Raw genomic sequence first — 22,540 nt, forward strand, 5'->3', positions numbered from 1 at the left:
AGAAGATAGCAGCTGAGGCTCACATCTTCCAGACAGACACTTCCATCTCATCTGTCTGAGATCATTACAGGAGTCTCAATAGCCTTGGAGTAACCATGATTCCTCAGAAGGACTTAATGTACAAAGACAGCTAGATGTCAGATTTGCCATTAGTTAACATTTCGTCTAGACATTTAACCATTGGAGAGTTCTGGTTGCATTGAATGCCATTTTGTCTTTTTGTGATCATTCCCATCCTATGCTAATACAGAAGCTGTAATTGAAAGAAAGTTAGAATTTTGAAGTTGTACCTTTCAATTCCATATTCTGTGCCAGATTCAAAATTGGCAACAGCCATTTACATTACATGCATCACAAGTCATAATACAGTTGATGTGCAGGTAGATATATCATTGCTTTGCATTTAGCATTGTATGGTGGATAACATCTTTTGATTCTACATGTAAGTTACATCATTAAAATACATGAGCAAACAATAGTAAAACTACTAATAACAAAGATAAATCATAGAGAACAAGGAAATATGGATTAGAATTCTGAAGTACTCAGAAGCATTGACAGGTAAAGTGTATCCTGGACTGTTTCTGAGCATCACATATCATGGTCTGCTCAACCTATCTTTTTCATCTTTTACACAGGAAGGCTCCAGGGTATGTCTTTGTAACTGACTCTGTGGAGGACAGAATGCACTTTCACTGGAAGGAACCACATCTATAACCGTCTCCTCCTCTCTCAAGCCTTACAGGGAGGATCAGTCCTGACTTAACTTCAAATCAGCTCATCTTTACGTGTCCTTCGTCTCAAGTGTCTTTTAACCAACGGCAATAGTTTTTATCTGGTTTCTTAAAAGACTACTGTCCTCCTTTCCTGTCTCTGTCATTGCCTTTAATCTAGCTCTGAGGAAGGATTCATAGGTAAGATCTTCTCCCTGAAACCCCCTCTATCCATCACTCCTGGTATCTTGTCATCCATCTAGAGCTTCTTCCCATCCCTTCATCCATCAGTCTCCTGTGGGACAAGCGTCCCTTTGTCCTCACCAAAATTGTGAACTTTTCATTTTTTTTTGTGGTCCTTGATAGGTTGTAAAGGTAGATTTTAGGCTCCTACGCCACGATGCTAAAATCAATAATCTTACAATAGCAGTCCCTTATTAAGTAAGATTTTTGGATGATTTTGGGCCATGATGTGAAGTTGTCTCTGCTGACTTACATGATTTTTTTGATGCAGGTTCATATTTGAATCATGTAGTCCCAGACAGTAAATGTCGACATGTTGATAAAATATTTTACACCCTGAGATCAATCCCCTAATCCTACAATGTAGGACACCTGATTAACCTTCTACCTGCTGCCTAACTCTGCAACCAACAGGAACTTTGTTGCAGAAATTACAGAAAATCTCCATGTAGATTTAGTCCAGTGAAATGGACCTTACTTAAAGACTGGAATGAAGTGACCAGTTTCCTTTTGCCAGGCAACTATGCTTGCACTGTGTCTCCGTCCCCCATTTAGCACCCCAGACAGTCCAGCTAACCCTTCTGTTTTCGCTAGATTGGCCAGTAAAAGAACTGTTACTTATTTATTTACATAAGCAGGTCTACCGTTTCTTGTGTTTGTGCGAACCATTACATTCAACACGCCGTACATTGTTCTCACCGTCGCGGCTTCACGCACCATTTTTGTACCCACAGGAATCCAGCCGGCGTGACTTGTACGGCTCCAATCTCCACTTAGTCCCAGGAGCAGACGCCACGCTGCCACCGTGTCCATCGTCCACCCATAACGCCCCCTGCATTATTCTGGGAAAATCTGTCAGAATGATTTTAACCCTCCACATGTCATAGTCTGATTGTACAAAAGTTGTTCTGACTGGTTGACACTTTTTCTGAAAATTTAAAACAGTTTAGTTGTTTCTTGAAATTGGCACACTGATTTTTTGTGTGTTTATAATATTGACCTTTTTAGTAAAGTCCGTTTGTCAGGTTGTCCGAGTGACAGGTTGTCTCAAAGACAGGTTGTCCCTTAGTTACATGTTCGGGTCTGTTGGATGTATAAACACTGCCAACATCTTCATGTCCCCCTTTCACCTAACTGCTTCCCCTCATGCAGTACGTAAACACTTCACAGCCAACACAACTGGCCCACCTTGTGCTAAGTAAAGCCTTTGGGCAGAGTGGCAGACGGAAGAGTTCACACCAAAGGAATCAAAAGGGAGGGGCAGCGTGCCGCTGTGTACATGGATCACAATGGCTTTAAGGTGGGCACCGAGGTGTGGTGACAAAATAAACAGGAGTTTAAAAGGCCTGGGCTGGTTCAGCACCAGTGATGCCAGTGTTGCTCTGAATACTGCAAAGTTTAACACTATACCTGTGTACATTCAGTCTAATATCTTAAGAGTTGTACATGTATTGTTTGCACTAAGTTCAGCCCAAGACACACCATGACTTCCCCTGCCTACTGCCTAATAAGTTTGAAGTTTGTAATCATAAGGCCACAGTTTTATGGATGGCATCCTCCCCAGATTCCAAATCTAATGCGATAGGGGAAAAAAACAAGGTGGGCCAAAAAAACAAGTCCTACATTTTCAAATTTAGGACCATAAACCTTGTTACCTTGTTATAGAAAAATTGAGGCAACTAAACCTGATATCACAACCAAAAGGTCCTATATTCAACAGCATTAACGTTACCTATCCTTGTTGCTGTCTTCACATCTCAATTAGCTAGAAGACAGTTTGTCAATATATGGACAGCTACTATACCAAGTACTAGAGCTGTGTACCGGTACGCAGTACCGATACTGTACCGGAAAAATTGATTAGGTACAGGTCCAAAATACCTAATCCCTCAGTACCGGTACTGTACCTAAACAATTTCACACTAATTTTATACCTATTTGTGACCTCAAATGTGTAAATAGCTGGTCCACAATGGGTCCCTGTGTAAGGACAGTGTGTTCATGAAAACAAAAACAACTTAGTTTTGCCTATATTTTATCTGAGCATTCGCCATAAACAAAGAATAAACCTTAACTATCAAGTTTATTTATGTTTTTTGTTATTGAAGGAGTTCAGAAGAGCATATAAATTGGTCGAATTGTTCAGGTACAGGTTCAGGTCCGGACCTGTACCTAAACCTGTGTACCTGTACCTGTACCTGTACCTAAAATTTGTTTAGGTACACAGCTCTACCAAGTACTCATATGGGATGGAAAGCCTTATATTGTCAACACTTGCCATCATATGTGAGAAATTGTACCTCAAGTTTGCTGGATCCCTTATTGTCTCTGAGCCGAGAGACCTTTATGACATATTTGCTTATTTTTGGCATGTTGACCACCATTTTTTCCAAAATCAGGCAAAAATCAATGCGTGCAATTATGTCATCCATAAAAATTACTTGCTGTGGCCTAATAACTAAAACTGCAAGTGGCTGTGTGACAGTATAAATACCACAGCAAACAGTTTGGCGTACTTTCACTCTGATTATACATTGTAACCACACACAGACGTGCACTTAGTAGTCTGTGGTGGGCACCTTTTTGTGTTCCATAATATACCTTCAGGGTTTTGTATGCTGTCTAAATTAAAACAGAAAAAAAGAGAAGTAAAATTAAAGTAATTCTGTCTCATTCTTTTCCAAAATACTTCCAAAAGCTGCAAAATGGCAATAGACTTCTCTGGGTTCATAATCCCAAACCTACTTTTGGTGTAAAAGAAAAATTGCTGGAATAACTCCTTATTTGTGTTTTCTAATGATTACATCATATCCTGATATTAAAGCAACTTGAAGATGTTGTCAGTATGAGGGTGGTCATGGTATTAATTGCCGTCGCACTGGAGTAGCATCCCTGACCAACCTGTTGCCATATTACAACCGGGGATGTTGCCACAACAACCTGGGATGTTGCTATAGCAACCTGACTGTGCAGGCCCCCAGGCAACACTCCAAATACTTTCCCACCCTCTAATATTCTAAAGAGTCCTTTCTATCATCTTACAAACAGAACATTCCTCACTGCCTGGACGTCCCAAACTTCATCTCTGCCTGATGTCCCAACTCTCATGGAGAAACACGCAGCAATTATGGACCCACTTTCCACCGATATTGCTGCAATCACAGTGCCAAGTGGCAACACCATACTACAGATGTAACAATCACAGTGCCAAGTGGCTGTTGAACACCACACTACAGATGCAACAATCACAGTGCCATGCGGCGATCACACATCAGCATCGCTGCAGCTGATGTACTGTCTGGCTGGGACGCTTTCTGAATAATATCAGTGCCATTACTGGCACTGATGAGGTTTCAGTTCTTCTTCAGACGGACATTATATCTTGTCTGGCAACATGAACAACAGTCTGGGCAGATGCAGCCAGGTTGTCCTATGTTTTGCAGCCCAGGGGAAATTTGCACTCAGTCTAGACAGGGTGACGAGGTTTGGATGTATAAATCCATTATAGGAACCTGAAGACAAACCCATATTTTACACATAGTTGTGCAGTTAAGAGGATCTGAATGGCAGATCTCCCTTTCTGTGTCAGATAAAAACTGTCTTGTCACTCATTAAGAATAGATACAGTGTTCATTTATATTCAGGTTACTTGTCTTCAGACAGGATGAAAAGGACTATGATGATGACTTGTCTTCAGACTCATTCTCAGTCACTGAAGAAGACAGCAGTTGAGACCTGATAGAGCTTACTCTTCAGAGAATTTATCAAGTTTTATTTTGTATTACATAAGTTTCTACCTGAATGTCTAACTTTAATTGACTAAATTTGTTTTTGGCATGTTGTTACCTCCAGGGGAGGAGACATCCTTCCGCGGAAGGGTTTTGTGAGAGATGTAGATTTTCATGTTCGCAGCTGTTTCTCGCGTTTGGGTGGACAGATTTTTTTTGGACTTTGTGTATATTTTGCTATTGGGCTGTAGATGATGCACGTTCTTTTGTGTTTAATGTATATGTGTTTTTGGGCGTGAAAATAGTTCCTTTTGGTGGCCCCAGAACACCCCTTTGAGCGTGAAAATGGTCGCGACCGTTGACCTTTGGCGTGTTTAAGATATTCTTGGTCTGGTCCACGTATATGTAGCCTGGGTTCCAGACCCATAGCACACTGGACACAAATATCTCAGTGAGCCTGGCACACTGAGATATTTGTGTCCAGTGCGCTATGGGTCTGGAACCCAGGCTAACGTATATGACCCCTCGCACAGAGGGGTGTCCGGTCTCGATAAATTCTTTGTTTAAAACCCTTGTCCTGCGGCCTGTAACAATTGTTGTTGTGCACAAAATTCAACACCATCAACCATACATAACATTAAACAACATATCAAAATATACAATGAAAAGCCCGGAGGTATAAAATCTCAGATTTTACTTGTTTATCCTTTTGTCATTGTTCCTTCTTACTGCCCATTTGAAAAGATCACTTTCCTAAAAACAAGTAGTCTGAAATGGCTTTTTGTTTCTTTTTCTTTATGCCTCCAAAAATTGTTTCACATTATTTCTGAAATAACTCACTCTCTCTTTCCCTCATTCACTTGGAACCTGTCCATACCTCAGTGCCTCTTCCATGCCATCAATAAATGTTTGACTGTGCTTTCAATAGGTTGATAGTTTCAAAGAGATTATCCAGAAACCTTCCAGAGGGGCAGAGAAAACTCGAGATCTGCAGCAGGATGGGGCCAGTCGCTCCCTGTTTGTGAAGGTTATCTGGGCTCAGATTCCTCAGGACGTTTGGAAAAACGAGCTAATTGTCCTCAGTGGGGCCATCTCTACACAGGCCAATTTAGGGAGAAAACCTGCGGCAATCTGGCGGCGGGTGATCAGCTGACTCCATGGGGAACTGTAACTGATTCTCCCAGCAGGAGTCAGCAGAACCTGAGCAACATACAGATGAGGGAGGCAGACAAGGCAGGAAACATGCTTGACAGTCTTTTCATGACAACAGTTTCACCTGTCTCATCTGCATAGAAGAAACAAGGAGCCCTATAACCTTAGGATATTCTGTGTCTCATATTGATCATTCAACTTCTTACTTAATCTCAATTCAACAGGTGTCACACTATAGCATATTGACATCAATATGAAACAGTTCTTTTTAAGACTCTTTACAGCTTATCTATTCCTACTGTGCACTCTAATATGTGTCAAGAATCATGCCCCTTTGACGCATAATGTACGATAAATACTCACCCACATAAAAAAAACTGTAATGGTAGGAACTGATACATCTAGGTTAAAAAGCCTACATTTCTGTGTCTGTATCTGTAACACCAGCCTGTCCTCACACAGACAACATTCTCCATCTCTGCACATCTCTAGGTAGGCTCACTGAGATATTTTGTGTCCAGTGTGCTATGGGTTTGGCACCCAGGCTACACATCTCTAACTGTGCACTTGTGACTGATGTTCAACTCTGACTATAAAGAAGGCCTTCTTTCTTTCTGACCTCTGACCCAGCCCTTGACCCTATGTGACCCTGCATGACCCTGAGTGACCCCTGAGACCAGCACACACAGTAGCACTCCTGTCCTGTCCCCTCCATGGCTGATTAACCCTGCTGGTTAATTAGTGTGATTAGGATCAGAACACACCAGGAGGCCATTACCCATAAACCACAGCAAGGCTCAGGGGAAGGTTCAAGCAGAGAAATCTCAACAGCTGCAACATGTCAGGAACAAAATAACAACACGGACTGAAACTTTTCCCTCATGTCTTCCTTTTCACTTACAAGGGGGATAAGGACTGGAAAGGATGGAGGAAGCTGGTGCTGGGAGCAACCATAGTGACCAACTCTAAGTTGAGGATGGGGCAAGGTGAAGGTAAAACCCATTATTACATTCCATTCAACAATATACAATCAGAGACCATGGCTGTTCATGAGGACCAACTGGCCACTGTGATGAGTCCCTTTACCCCATTGACCCAAGTATAAATGATCCTGCCTAAAGTGACCTCCTGTCTACTATGACCATTTTCTTAAAGTCCCATGAATGGTCACTATAGATGACTGCACTCTCTAACTATTGTATACCATACAAATGTAAAATTGTTGTAGGCAATTATAGATAACAACTCTTCATAGGGTCCGGGCAAAACATATTCAATTGACATTCTGATAGTCCCTGGAAACTGTAAAACAAATTACTTATTTCTGGAAAACCCATCCCTCTGTTGTTTATTTACCAAGCTGTCTCCAATGACTGAGAGATTCTGACACTTCAAACAGGGTTCAAAAGGCAAACTAGAGTTCTGGAAAATCACTAGTGGAGGAACAGCTGGTCCCTTCATCTGTGTAGCAAAGCAAATGCTACTCCTTTCACTTTCTAAGAAACATCATTTGGAACAGAGAAAAACATTTGGTCATTCTGACCTCTGAAGTAACCAGTTCAAATTTGGTTATTGGACAGCCATTGAGAGACTTGTCACTTTGGCCCAGGGTGGTTTCAATTAACTATCTAAAGAGTAAAGTACAGTCCCTGATATATTTGATGATGTCTCTGAGTTGAACTCAAATTGCCAACTGCTGAGATACCAGCCATCCATCGGAGCCATGCTGTGGTCATCAGGTTGATACAGTACTGCTACATGAGTGGCTATTTCATCACCATTTACCAGCTACAATAGCAGCAATTTAACTGCCACAATAGTGGCTATTTTACTGCTAAAATAGTGGCTATTTTACTGCCACAAGCACTACAAAATGTGAAGGGCTATTTTACTGTTACAATAGGATAATCCTGCTACAATAGTGACTGTTTTACTGCCACAAGAGTGGCTATTTTACTGTTACAATAGGGTGATTCTTCAAGAATCAATACAGCCCATCCTGTGAGAGGAGTGCTTGTCTTCCAAGCCAAACTGGAGTCACTTAGTTCAGACCATAATGTCTAGATCTATGACTATCACAGTACCAAATAATTAGCCCCAACAATCGGCCTTAGTTTATCCCTCAGATCAAAATGACAGCAACATTGCACTTGAGGCTAGACCAATTTATTTTGCTTGTCAGGTTTGAAAACTAATGCTAAAAGTGGAAGATAAACATGAAAATTGTCTGAGGGGAGAGTCTGACCACCTGTGCGCTGCAAGGTGTACTTCAATGTCAGTTTAACTAAATGTGAGTTACCATGTTTTTATAATGCTCCCCGGTCTATGCCATTTATACTGAACCCACATCTTGTGTTCCTTCATGTGGTTTGTTTATTGATGTTGCAGCTCAGATACTCCAGCCTGACTGGCAATACATGCTGCTTTATTTGTTCACCCTGGAGTCAGGCCTGATGAGGAACTAATAGTCCCACGTCTGAGGATGCAGCAGAAGGTAAACTTCTTCTCAGGCTCAACAGCACATTGGAAAATAAACTTCTTATAAGAACAAAGCCAGAATGTCAAAACCAGGTCCATCAACATTTAGCTCATCTGTGTTAGTGTATACTGTAAATGTTAAAATGTTCGTGATACCTTAAAATACCCCCCAAACACCCAAATTTTGTGCAGTAATGATGTGTAACCCACTAAAGGAAGTTAATTGGCTATACGAAAACAAACAAGAACCACCAACTACATTACATACATGTATGATTCAACAAACCAAATGTAACTTACCAGATTTTTAGCAGATTTGTTGTTTTGGGGGGCCAACAGAGCCTACAGTACCTCTTCTCTCTCAGTCTGTGGAGGGAACAGACTTTTCAGGACCTTTGATCCCTGCCTGGATCACATGTCCATCAGGTCAGAGGTCAGCCTGTGGAGGGTACAGACTTCTGGCACTTTTTCTAAGAAAGAAAATTATGACAATTTCTACTTGTAGTTCAACCAACACATTAAAATTTATGAAAAGTTTATTCATTTTTTGTTTTATTGCTTCCCAGCTGGCGAGGATTTCACCACATTTGGTGGCAGCTGCTTCTGTTCTTGCCGCCTGAACAGGTAATTAATTTTAATGAGGTAATTAACGAGTCGGTAATGAACATTCACACTTCCACAAACATAACCGCACCAGATGGTAGGCTTCTGAAGCATGAGCAGGTTTGATTAATCAATTCATTTATTGATTGATTTTATCTCACACATTATGTAAAGAAGCAATTACAGATGAATAAGCAGTTTTTCACTGATTGAATGCTTCATTAATCTGATTTACCAACTTTGCAAAAACAACAAAAGAACATTGACTGTTGCAAGCCTTATTATATTACATGTACATTTACTTTGTAGAACTCATTGATATAGTACTTGGTATTTTTTTCAAGTAAAAAAAGTTGAGGTTACTTGTGGTCACATCGTTCTTTATTCAAAACAAGAATGAAGATGAAGCTCCGGCCAAGTTGGTCACATCAGGCTGAATGTGCAGGGGAACATCTACAAACACTTTCCACACAAACAACACTGTCCCTGTCCCTGGTGCTGAACGCTTTCCACACAAACAACACTGTCCCTGTCCCTGGTGCTGAACACACATCAATTTCTCTGTCCTCTGTGCTGAACACTTTCCACACAAACAACACTGTCCCTGTCCCTGGTGATGAACATTAACCACACAAACAACACTGTCCCTGTCCTTGGTGTTGAATATTGGCTACACTAACAACACTTTCTCTGTCCTTGGTGCTGAACACTTTCCACAATAAGGACACTGTCCCTGTCCTTGGTTCTGAGAACTGTACATTCCTTACAGAGGTTCCCTCCCAGGTACTGCAGACTGCAGAATCCTCCAGGGCAAGAGAGATTTGTTTATTAAGTGGTAGATTTTTGTTGTCTGCCTGGCAAAGTTCTTGTGGGGAGGAAATACTGTAAGTAAGGCTCAGACAATGTTCTGTTGACAGATGTCTCACCTGGTTGCCAATGTGTCCATTCATCATACCTGCCCACCACACCTGGTGTGTTCCCCACAGGACGTACCTGCTGGAGACAGTCAGTCTGTCTGCCAGAGTCTTGGGGGGGGTGTGTGTATTAGGCCGGGCCAATGTTATCTGTTGGTTTGGGGATTTTGAATGTAATGACAAACAGGTAGATTAATTATCATATATTATCCTATAGCCAGGAGATGTTAACCAATCCGAAAGTCCATAATCTGACCAGTGGTGATCAAATAAAAAAACACAGCAACCAGTAGGGTCAACCAATTCACAGTTTACTTCCATGAAATACCAAGGACCAAATTTATGAATTCCTGTGGCCTTCAGTGCAGCAGACACTGTCTGATAGACATTTGTTTCCTGCTGTTCCGTTCTGTCACAGCTGTCCTGTTTGCTGTTCAATAATTCAGACTGGATAACTATGCATCCCTGAGGGTCAGTTGAGTCCAACGGCTCATGCATCATCTTTAGTCTGTTCTGTAACCATTTGGTTGTGGTATATTTGGAGATAAAATAAAACAACATTGTTGTGGATAATGCTCAGGTATGTTTTCCTTTTAGAAAGGTCTGCACTAAGAATCAGCATCTTTGTCCTTAAGATACTTTGTAATACACGTTACAGTCTAAGGCTAGAGAAAAAAAATTGTGTATGGACAACATACAACAATCAGTCATTATGTTTGAAATAGATGATGATTGACAAAACTAAATTAAAAAAACAAGAAGAAGATGCATTGTACAAACAACTTATGATATCTAGTGTTAATTACCCCTCCAAGCACCAGCCACAATGGATTTACAAGCAGCCCATGGACATTTGGAGGGTTAAACTCCTCCCCTCTGCTTTAACCCTAATGGTTTTACTCTGACTTCTGCATGGACTAAAAGCTCCTGGCTAACAAATGTTTCCCTTGTTAATAACTCTTCATTAACTAATAATTAATTAACACCCTCACATCATCCCTCCCTCTTAATTAACACATGAGCACTAATTGGATTATTCCACATGTTTATCACTGTCACCTCAGGCAAGGGGGACAGTCTCAGAACTCAGACTTTATTCACTTCAGTCTTGAGGGTAGTCTCAAAACTCAGTTTTTATGCAGGGCTATAATGGAAACAGTCTCAGAATTTAGACATTAATTATTCTCCTAAGGCTAGGGGGGGGGGTGCATCTGGAGTTGCCTGGGGATAGTGTCGAAACTCAGCCATTATTCATTTATCGTTATGCTGGTGATGTATCAAAACACAAACTTTATTCTCATATCCAGGTACGGTCAAGAACTTCAGTACCATGGACAGGCATGTCACAATGTTGCCCTGCAATGGCGCATATGTTCTCCCAGAACTGTCTCAAACTCTCTGCATTTACCGGGACATTAGCCATCGCCTCCACGCCCGCAGGTGAGCAATATTTGCACCTATCGGATCCCACGGGCCCAAACGGCCCCCCATTATCGGAAAACCATCGGAAACTGCGGCCCTATTAGTCCCCGTCAGCTGTTCTTCCTGAGGCCCTATCGACTGGAACGCTGACCCTCTTCTGTCAGATGATATACCCCATCCTCCCTTGTCAATTATGCCAGTAACAAAACTGGCCCGCATATTGCCCAACACAAACCAAATACCAAACTGTCCTGCATACTGGCCTGTATAAACCAAGTTAGAAATATCAAGCTGCTCTACACAAACTAAAAACACCAAACTGGCCCTGAATACCAACCCACAAAAACCAGCCTAGCACAACACCAAACTGGCCCATGTACCAGCCAACATAAACCAGCCCAGCAACACCAAACTGGGCTGCATTAACCAGCCCACATAACACCAGGCTAGAAACACTACACTGGCACTCATACTGCCTAAACCAGCCTAGAAACAATATCAGACAAAAAATGGACCACAATCATCACCTACAGGCGCACATAACTTGATTCAGCACCAGTATCATTCAGAAATGGGAGCCAAAATGGCCAGCAAGAAACAGTTCGGGAACAATATCATCACTTGGAAACGGAGACAACAAATCTCCCCACCCTGCACCACTCGTCATTCCAAATTCCATTAACTTTCCGGTTCGGCTCATGAATTTTCCGTGGCTGATTTGAACCGTTCAACCACAGCTGATGACAGCCCTTCTTTCCCTCCAACTCGTTGTTCCAGGTTTGCTCGCATGTAGAGAAATCATATTTCTGAGACGTTCCAATGAAACTAATTCCGTCTTTATCTTCCATGACCAGAAGAAGCCACAAACCATACAATGCTCTCGGGACAACTAACCCGATGGGGAAAAAGGAACAGATCAATTTCTAACCCCTAAAATGGACAGTTTTATCACTAGGACTGATCCGGCCTGAATTTATCACACGGGTCGATCCTCACACCATCGAAAATCAAATAAAATGACTCGATACGCCAATATTCTGGAAATCACCTTTCCACATGACTGGTGGGACAGCTCGGTTACTTGCTGTCCAAATAGATCATTATCCGAGGACTATATTTCAGCAGAGATCTGGAGAGAAATGGCTGTGTTTAAAGAGGACAACTCCTAGAGGAGGGGATAATGATGTCTGACTCAAGGACAGAGTAAAACTGAACAGGACTGAATCAGGCCATCCTGTAGTTCAATTGATCTGCCTGTCTCTACCATTCTCAAAAATTATCTCCGAGCTCAAATTAAGTTGACCCAAAAATTTAAGGCATGAGTAAAACATCAGCAAGTACACTTTTCAAAAACCTTATTGTGAACCTCACCCTATCTGATGACTGAAACTGTTATATATGCAGCCAGAATATAATGGAAAGAAGTGTACATGTAAGAATCAGACCTGTCTCTAGTGACCACTCAAGGGACTCGCAGAAAATGGTCACAGTAGACATGTGGTCGGTATATAGAGGATTCTCAATGCCTGGGTCAATGGGGAAAAATGATCTACATCTGTATCAAAAAGGAATGGCCTGGTTTGATTGTATATCAAATTTCCATGATTCAATGCCTTTAGAGTAGCTGAAAGAAAGTTGAAAATCCAAAGAACTGAAAGTTGGACATCAGCCAGTTTCCCAAGTCACTGCCCTAATAAAGGAGACACAGACTTTAATAGATCTTAATAAAAGTGGAACATGTCCTTCAAAATCCAATGACTTGAGTCAGAAAAGGGGCAATTAACAGTAAAAAAAAGGTAAAAAAAACTTTGAAAAGCAATTAAGTGCACATCATACAATACGATTTAGAGAGTCTACTACAGGCTATTGATGCCTTACATTCAGAAGTCTGAGAAGAGCACCAATCAGTTTTTATAACAAATGATCCTATTAAAATTATCAAGTGTTATACCTGAAGAAAAATATTGGCAGCTATGTTGTGGACAAGTGATGCTTTCTCACGTCTTTTTCAACACAATCAGCAGCAAGCAGTGACCGAAACTTCATTAATTTTCATACCAATCCCGGAGGTAGAGTTTTTCTTTTTCTGCAGCCTCCAGTGAAAATGACTTCCTGTGCCACCTTGGTGGAATAACGTCTGGAATAACGTATTAAGGGCTGAAGTTTCATCCCATTGATTTCCTTTAATTGTGTGGGCTGAGAGAAATTGTATCAGGTATTGTCTCCTTAACTCGTAAACACTTCAAGTCACAAGTCTCATTGCACCAGCTGTCTTCCTTTCACACCTGACCTTGGGACTTCGGAACAGAACAATCATTGTTCTCTGTTTCTCTTGTTCCGGTGAAAAGGCCCCCTGCAGGGTGATTGGAATGGAATAGGTTCTGGATTGGTCTGATGTTGTACCATAGGACTGTAAATACTGCCTGCATATGCGGGTTAGTGCAGGTAAAATTGGAGCTGTGTCGAACAATCTTAAAATGTTGCTTTTTATTGCATGGATTTGAAGTAAAGTGAAAGAAAAAAGAGTGGCCATGCAGATAGAATGTCTGGTGCAGACATCACCTGCGCCTGTACAGGTATGCAGAAAGAAGTACCTTGACTCTTTTCAAGCCCTGTAACATTAGTCTGACGGATGTGTCAGCTTTGCACAAAGCGGAGCATTAGTAACGAAGCACTTCTACATGTTATTTCCCTGAAGACTAAAGGTACTTATCCACTATACAACAGCCTCCTGCTCCAATATATCAACAACTCTTCTACACAGCAGGAGGAAGCAGGAAATAAAGCAGCTGATGGTGCAGGGAACAGATTGGACTGATTTCTTCATTTAAAAGCAAATTTGTGGGTCGTATTGGGGTCGTCTGAATGGCTGCTTTTCACTCTCTGCTCATCCATCAGTGTTGTAATAATAACAGGGTGAGAATTTAGAAAGCAATTTCTGGTAAGAAAGTTCAACTCAATATCAGCAGAAGCTCAAAATCAATCACAAGACTGTTTTCTGTTGCTAAGAAGATTAAGGCTTTTCCAAAAATTTCCTAAAATGGACATGCAAATAATACCTTGTCACACAACATGGTCCTTAAAAATTCACATTCTCAAGAAAGGATCTCAAAACCCCTTTTGTGCCTTCATCAAAACAGCTCAGATTGTTTATCAAAGCTGTTATCCAACATCCTCCATCCAGACCCTCATTGGATCTCCACAGAGAGATCTCAGTGGTGTCTAACAAATGATACAGAGATCCACAGCCCATTTCTGTGCCTAAACCGCAGATAATCATCAGGAATCTGCCATGGATCTGTTCCCTCATCCGCGCATCATACTGCAGCCTCTCTCACTCTCCAGTTTCACCATCTATTAGCGACTTCCTGGGATCTGGGCTCATCTGACGAATGAGAAGCCAGAAGCACGTGCAGGTAGTGGAGCAGGCAGGGAAAATTGAGGACTGTCTGTGGCAGCGAGGCCAGCGGAGCGCAGAGAGGAAATGAACTTCCAACAATCGTCGTCCGTTCAATAAGAGGGGGCGCTGTAGCGATAATTGGGTGCAGAGAGCGGAAAGGCGTTATTTTCTCACTATAAACTCACACATATGGTCGTGAAGCTTGGGGAGATCTTCAAGGCATCCTTTTCAGAAGGAAGGAAGGTATTCGTTCTGAGACAAGCAATAGAAGGAGAATATAACTGAGAACTCAATGGTTCAGACAACACAAGGCTTTTCATGAGACCAGAAAAATCAATTGATAACAAAAATCTTTCATACCTTTTTGTGTTATTTTGACCAACCAACCAACCATGCAAATAAGCAACCAATCCAGCAAAGAACCAAACAACCAACCAAGCAAGCCAGCAGACAAGCAACCAAACAACCATCCAGTCAACCAGACAACCAACAAATTGAAGTACAACACATACACAAATGTAAAAACTCATAGTATCCAAGTCTTGTGAGAAAATGCATGATGTTTCCCTACATGGTGTCACACATGTTTTCTGAACTTTAATCCACTGACAATCAAATGATTAAAAACTATCCTACAGTGCCATCTAGCCACAGCAGAAAGTACTGCAGGACAAGACAAAAATTATTCAGCAATCACTAAATATATAAGCAGCAAATGGCCTTCATACATGTACATGCTTTGCTATTTTTTTTAAAGTATCAAGAAACCACTTTTACCAAGACAATGTTTGGCTGATCATGGTTTGGTCCCATCCAGAGTAAGGGACGAGATGACAGAACACAACTGATATTCCAACTGAAAACCAATATCAACACAGTACAACATTGTAGATTATTCATCACTGAAAGAAAGTTAAGCGCCAGATTTGAAGTTCACGGCCAATAAATCACCTTCCTCATAACCCTGCCAGAAAACCAAACACCATCAGGGTTATTGATTTACAATCGTCAATACCCATTACCTGTGCCGGCTGATTAACGAGCGGCTAGCGGGTAGGAATTACGGAGAAGTGGCCGGCTTGTCTCCATGACTGATTAGCCTATAAACAGGTTTAATACCTTCCTCCTTCATAAACTCCATAGTCTGCTGTGCAGGGATTCAGAAGGGGCTAACACAGTGTGTTCTGCGGAGGGGAGGAGGGGACCAGAAGGGGCTAACACAATCCACTCTGTGGAGGGGAGGAGTGGACTAGATGGGATTAACACATCTACATGTACCCTATGGAGGAGACCATATGAGACCAACATGCTTTGCTCCTCCATAGAAAGGACCAAATGGAATCAGCAGACTCTGGTCTGTGGAGGGACTCAAATGGGGCTAACACAACCTGCTGTGTGGAGTATACTAGATGGGGTTAACACAACCTGCTCCATAGAGAGGGAGACTAAATGGGGCTAACACACTCTACTCCAAAGAGTTGGCAGGTTGGAGTTAACACAGTCTGATCTAAGGATTTGGCCTAACATATTCTGCTCCATGGAGCAGACATGGCTCACATATCCAGGCTATAGAAGGACATGAACCGTCTATCAACATTATCAACAGTAAAACTGTCTCATAGTTGCAGCTCCTATCAGCTGAAAGAAATTATTTGCAGCAATGCATGACCCAAAAAGGAAGCTAACAGATTACATTAACCTTCTTACTACTTGGGTGACCTTTCAGCACCACGTGTATACTTGTTACAGGGTTAGACAGCAGGGAGAAGGTTAAACACCAACACAATGATTATAATCTAAAATCTATCAATTCCAATGATCAGACAATAAAAATAGGCACATGAAAGCAACACTTGTGATTGCCAATTGGTAGCGAGTAAGTGATATAGATGTTACAATTGCGGCTCACCCATGTTGAAACATTACCGCGAGAACAGGTAATCTCCAAGGTCGCCCATGTCAGGAAAGCAATTTTCATGGATTAAGTCTTCATTTTTCCTCCTTTCTCAAGTTTGGCAACACAACCAGTTTTCTCACAACAATCTGTCTTCAAGTGGGCTGTGTCATCTGGCTTGGGAAGGGTACGTATACCAGAAAAAATTATTGTAGAGGGTTTGTATACATGGTCGAATATATTATATTTATACATGACAGATCAAATTCAAGTTTCCCTCCTTTTTGTTGAACACTTTCTCTGTCCTTGGTGCTGAACACTTTTCACACTAACAAAATCAACACTAACAAGATAGGGGATATCACACTGAACAAGCTGTTTTTTTTAGATTCTCTTTATGCCTGGTAGTGTCAAGACAGAGCAGCAAATTATATCAGACCATGGCTGCTGGAGTGAAAGGGCAGAATTTTTAAAGATAATCTTTTATTGCCATTTTCCAAAGAAGGAACAAAAAACAGGCATAACAATTTGCATACTTCCTACAGTAAACTAATGTAACAATTTATGAGATAAAGCCCTCCAAATACCCTAGTGTTTCTGTGGTAGTTTATTCAGAATTTTGTGCAATGATATATTCTATTTTGTGGTAGTATTTTATATGAGTAAGTGCAGAAAGGGCAGAGTTTGTACCGGAGAAGCACCTCTCGCCAGCCTGTCTGACAAATCAGCCCAACCACACTGGACTGTGGAACTGTTAGCCAGCCCATTTAGGGGCCAGATGTGCCGGCCATGATTCCAGCCTGACCACTAATCTACCAGTACTATCGATCGACAGCCGCGTGATAAAAACCACCACTCCATGGCAGAAATTGATCTGTGATGTCTGTGATTCGTAAACAGAGACGTTCATTCAAGGTTTTACAGTGAAGCTTTATTGACACAACAAAAAGTACACAGACTGTTGTATGGTCAACTACAAACTATAGGATAGGAATACAAAATTAATCATAAAATTTGAATGGTCTAACATGAGAAAGCATTTACATTCTACCAAAATGGTAAGAGTGCCCATTACAAGGACAATCCACAGACAGGGTTAGCTTTTACTAGTACATGTACATAACTCTGACTGAGATGAATACAGGAGGTTATGAGAAACATCAGGGGAGATAGAGCCAAGTTATCGGTATAACTTGAGCTAAACATGGTAATGTGCTGATAAGACATGAAAATCAATGAATCAGCAGGTTTGGAGAGTCCATAAATCTATAAACATTAATTTTCCACTTAGTGACGAATCTACCACCTATAAAAAAAGTATAAAAGCTGTATGTTTGGGAAAAGCCATCTCCATAATCTGACACCTGCACTTTCAATATGCAGTGGCTTGGAAATCATTTTCGTCAGCGTTCCCAAAGTACAGTTGATAGTTGAAGGTTTTCTGATGGCTAATGGTTAATAATTATGATAGTCTCAAAATGGGAAGGTCACTAACACCATATAAGGAGCTAAGTTAGGCAGTTGCTAAGGACCTTTCCTTGCCACATTGTTGTTGTAAGTAAGCATTGGCATAAGGATTGTACTACCACATGCTGTAGTCAGTCTGTATAAAGTGCCTGACAATAAAACTATACAAAAAGTAAACTATACCATAATAAACCAACAACATTGATTATTACAGTCAACCAATGACAACACAGCCTGATTAACATTCTGAACACTCACAGCTAACCAATCACAGCACAGCCTCATTAACATTCCAAACACTCACACCCAGCCAATTACAGCCCAGCCTCCTCAACATTTTTAAAAGACAACATCCAACCAATCACAGCACAGATTTTGCTAACATTTTGAACATTCACAGTCAACCAATTACAGCACAGCCTCGTCAACATTCCGAACACTCACAACCCCTTCCTGCACACACTCTCCACTGACCCTTGCTGATATCAGGAGGAAATTACCGCTTCACTGGTAAAACATGGCCCAGATTTATGCATGAAGCTGCCCTGCCTAAACACTGGGTGTCAACTGGTCTGACCTGAACATATCCCTCATGCAGACTCATCTGTGGGCTGCTGTTTTCTGCATGGATGGACGCTGTGGGGGAGAGTCTGTCCAGTCTGGCATGGATCACTTGTGAACTGTCTGAACTAAAGTATTTCTGCCCTCTCTAAGCATGTACCATAAGATGTCCTACAAGTATAGCGCTACAGACTGTTAGTGGACGAGGAAAACTGGTTTATATTTAGATATAAGATAGGTAAAGGCAACTTATCACTGGGAAGATTAACAGTTGAACAAACTGTTTTTAAGATTGTAGAAAGTGTTCAGCACCAGGGACAGGGACAGTGTTGTTAGTGTGGAAAGTCTTCAGAAACAGGGACAGGCAGTATTGTTAGTGTGGAAAGGGTTCAGCACCAGGGACAGGGACAGTGTTGTTAGTGTGTCAAGTATTCAGCACCAGGGACAGTGTGTTCAATCCTAATGACTTAACAGTGCACACCCCAGTTCTTCTGCAACCATGGTCCGTGGTAGTGCACGTTAAAAAAGTGACGAAAGGGTCTCGAGGGTCCAAGTTTGAGGTGACATTTCTCATTAACTGCCACAAAATATCATTAAACATTCACATGGCTGAAAAGTGTAAGAAATTGTGATTTTGGGGTGAAAATTTCTTTTGGCTCCAAGCTCCATAAAACTACTTCCGGGTATTCTTGCGCGCCAAGTGTAATCTGCCCATTTGACCATGCTCTGTGGCTTCCTTAGAGTTGTTTTGCACCCCTCGCGTCATAGATGGGTCTTTCTGCCAGAATCAGTCATTTCTGCCCCCCAGTTTTTTTATTGGATTATCCTATGCGAAAATTCCCAATTTTGTGCATTAATTTTGGAGTGAAAATATTGTTTTTTTTCTGTTGATTGTACCAAAAATAAAGAGGTTGAAGAAACTAAACTCAGTTGGACTTGTAGATGAAGAGATATCCTTTCGTCCCATACACAGTTATTCTCCTTTCAAATTATTCCCTGGCAGAGACGGTCGCTAGACTTGAGGGTGTGCAGCGTCGAATTGAAATGTGAAATGAAATAAAATGTGAACTAAGGTGTGCCCCCTTAATTATCTGTGCTATGAGGAAAGCACTAAGACAATAAAAAAAAAAGCATTCAGCACCGAGGGAAGATAAGTGTCATTAGTGTGGGGAGAGTGCTGATAGTGTTGAAAGTGTTCAGTGGCAGTTACAGTGTTGGTAATGTGGAAAGTATTCAGCACCAGGGACAGTACATAACACTGGCTGATACACTAGTACTACCCTGACTTATGACCTCCTCTAAATCTAATAACAGTTCATAACTTCATAACAGTTCTGACCCAGATTTTGCAGCAGATCCAGCCGTTGTTTTATGGACCTGACCTATTTGTTTATGGTCTCCAGGTTCGAGGTTCATAACGAGGCTACAGGTGATGAACCCGTGACAGGTTATGGCACGGGGAAGGGATAATCTGGTGAAGTGTGATTACTCTCCTCCCATAAACACTGTAACTGTGGCCTGTAATAACCCAGGATAGATGCCCTCCCCTCTCTGACAGGCACAATAAACTGTTCCACTACCAGATTACAACATCAATCACAGCAATATGCACCACTGCAGACTCTGCCATTTGCACACACAAGGGGGGTGGGGGATGCAGTGGTATGAACACATTCACAGAAGAGTCATTTATCACATTCTTCTCTTTGTACTTCCTAGTGCTTCTCTCCCTTTCATCACCTGAGGCAGTACATCACACTTGATTTGTGCACATACACACACAGATCACATTACCCACCTAAGCCACCCACAGATATACCCACAGATATACTGACCTCACCTAAATCTAATAACAGTTCATAACTTCATAACAGTTTTGACCCAGATTTTGCGAGAAGAGTCATCTATCTCCTCCACATCTCTTTACTCTTCTTTTTCTCCATAATTTCTCTTCTAGTTTTCCTCTCCATCTTCTTGTGCAAAGTTTCATCTGTCTACTTTTCTGATATGTATATACTTCAGCAACAAAGATTCCCTCACAGTTCCTGCACGTACACTGTCATCCCAGCTCCAAACCATACCAAATGAGATCTGACAGCAGGTCGGGTACAGAACTGATTGTGTAGAAGACACCAGCCCTCCCAGAAGGGCCGTTTACTGCCTGATGGAACGACAACAAGATAACGAGAACTCCACCACACCTCTGTTGGGACCAGGAGTGACAGAAGATTACATTAGGGACCACTTCAGATGCAGCGTCTGTAGTGATTGAGCATTACTGTTGCTATGCTTTACAAGCTGTACAGTGCTTATGTCATTAAGGGGGAACTCGGTTTTTATGACAAAGACTACAGTCTGCAAAAATTACAATGCATGGAAATGAACTCATAGAACATGATCCTCTCCACTGCTTCTAGAAATAAATTTTCTTGAATGTATCAGAAAACAAGAGTTCCACGATCTCATACCTTCGCCAAATGATGTTAACCCTTGCGGTTGAAATATTATACAATTTTGATAATTGATTTTGCAAATAAGATCCTCATTTGCATGGGTTATATCAGTTGATCATATTCTCCACCCAATGACAGTCTTATCTTAACAAAAAGGCTATTATAGCACTTCCTCATAAATTATGCAAATGAGATCATTATTTGAATAAATTATGTTTATTGATGTTCGCCTTCACTTAACTTCCAAATGTGGCAAGTATGAAATTCCCAGTAGTTACAACTATGAAATTATAAAAAATTGCCATTAATTATGCAAATTAGGTCTTCATTTACATAGTCTTTATCCTCAGATGTTTCTTTTTAATTCTCAATTACATGTCACAAGTGTTTCATAGTCCTATTATCGAACAAAGCAGATATATAGAATGTCCTCATTAATTATGCAAATTAGCTCCTGATTTGCACAACTGTCATTTGATTATGTCAAGCATCCCTTCAGCTACCTACATACCAAAATCACGACAATCCGTCAACCGGTTCTTGAGTTATCATCCTTCGAAAATTTTTCAACAAATGCTCCTGCAGTTCCAGAACAAGCCGCTAGGGGGCCCAAACTCATGTCACTTCTTCCCTACCCCAAGAGCTATCTACCAACTAAAATTCGTGACCCTAGCATGTCCAGATCGCGAGATATCAAAACCGGAAGTTCTGCTGCAGTACCAACAAAAGCCGCCAGGGGGCCCAAAATCTAATCATTTCTAGGTCTCATCAAGACCTACCCACCTACCAACTTTCATGACAATGCATACTAATCTTCTTGAGTTATGCTGTTCACAAACAGACAGACAGACAAACAGACAAACGCTACTGAAAACATAACCTTCTTGGCGAAGGTAACAACACTGTCTAAATTGCTGAATCAGTTATGATATCAGTTGGGAGGTACATGTATGAGAGATTTGAGACATGAATCCAAGAATAGGTTGTAGGATGCTGGGGCTTTCTTTCCTACACTTCCAAGTGTAATTTTGATGCAAGGTTGATCTATAATTTCAAACAGAAAATCTATACCTTGACTGTCCAACTCCAATCTTTGAACAATCTACCACTTCTGTAAAATCATGTTATGTAGATAGATCATGTGACTCAGCAAGCAGTGGATCATGTGTATCTTTTATCAAAATTACATTTCAACTTTGCTTCAGAATGATTTCAAACATTTTGTAAGTCAGCTAGTTGCCTTCCTCAGTGCTATAAGTATAAAGACTGGAGCTTAAAATGGATTTTAAAAAAATTAGAATAGATTCTAGTACAATCAATGTCTTTTATATATAGTGCACTATCTCAAAAATGCCTAAATACTAGAAATTCCACCATTGATTGTAAAAGCACATTTCATTCCATACTACATACTGGGTAGTCTTTTGTAATATTGGTTAGTTTTGTCTTGTATGTTATATAGCAGTATATGATACCATAAGCCGTACATTGTACAACTGTTGTACAATAAAT

General features: G+C 41.1%; 2 long non-coding RNA genes across 2 annotated transcripts in view; one reads left to right on the forward strand and one right to left on the reverse strand.

Annotated features, from left to right (window-relative positions):
* Positions 1-1,350: 1,350 nt before the first annotated feature.
* The window catches only part of LOC109476144, a 30,728-nt gene continuing 9,538 nt past the window's right edge, over positions 1,351-22,540 (reverse strand). Inside the window, exons 4-5 of the long non-coding RNA XR_002140596.1 lie at positions 8,615-8,784; positions 1,351-1,798 (exon numbers count right to left, since the gene is read on the reverse strand). This is a non-coding gene — a long non-coding RNA (uncharacterized LOC109476144). The remainder of the gene's footprint in view (positions 1,799-8,614; positions 8,785-22,540) is intronic.
* Positions 6,511-20,799, forward strand: LOC109476151. The gene is made up of 4 exons (XR_002140597.1): positions 6,511-6,828; positions 8,225-8,330; positions 8,881-8,938; positions 20,606-20,799. It is a non-coding gene; the product is annotated as an uncharacterized LOC109476151 (long non-coding RNA).

Source organism: Branchiostoma belcheri, unplaced genomic scaffold, assembly GCF_001625305.1.
Source record: "Branchiostoma belcheri isolate BF01 breed outbred unplaced genomic scaffold, Haploidv18h27 scaffold104, whole genome shotgun sequence".
Lineage (NCBI taxonomy): Eukaryota > Metazoa > Chordata > Leptocardii > Amphioxiformes > Branchiostomatidae > Branchiostoma > Branchiostoma belcheri.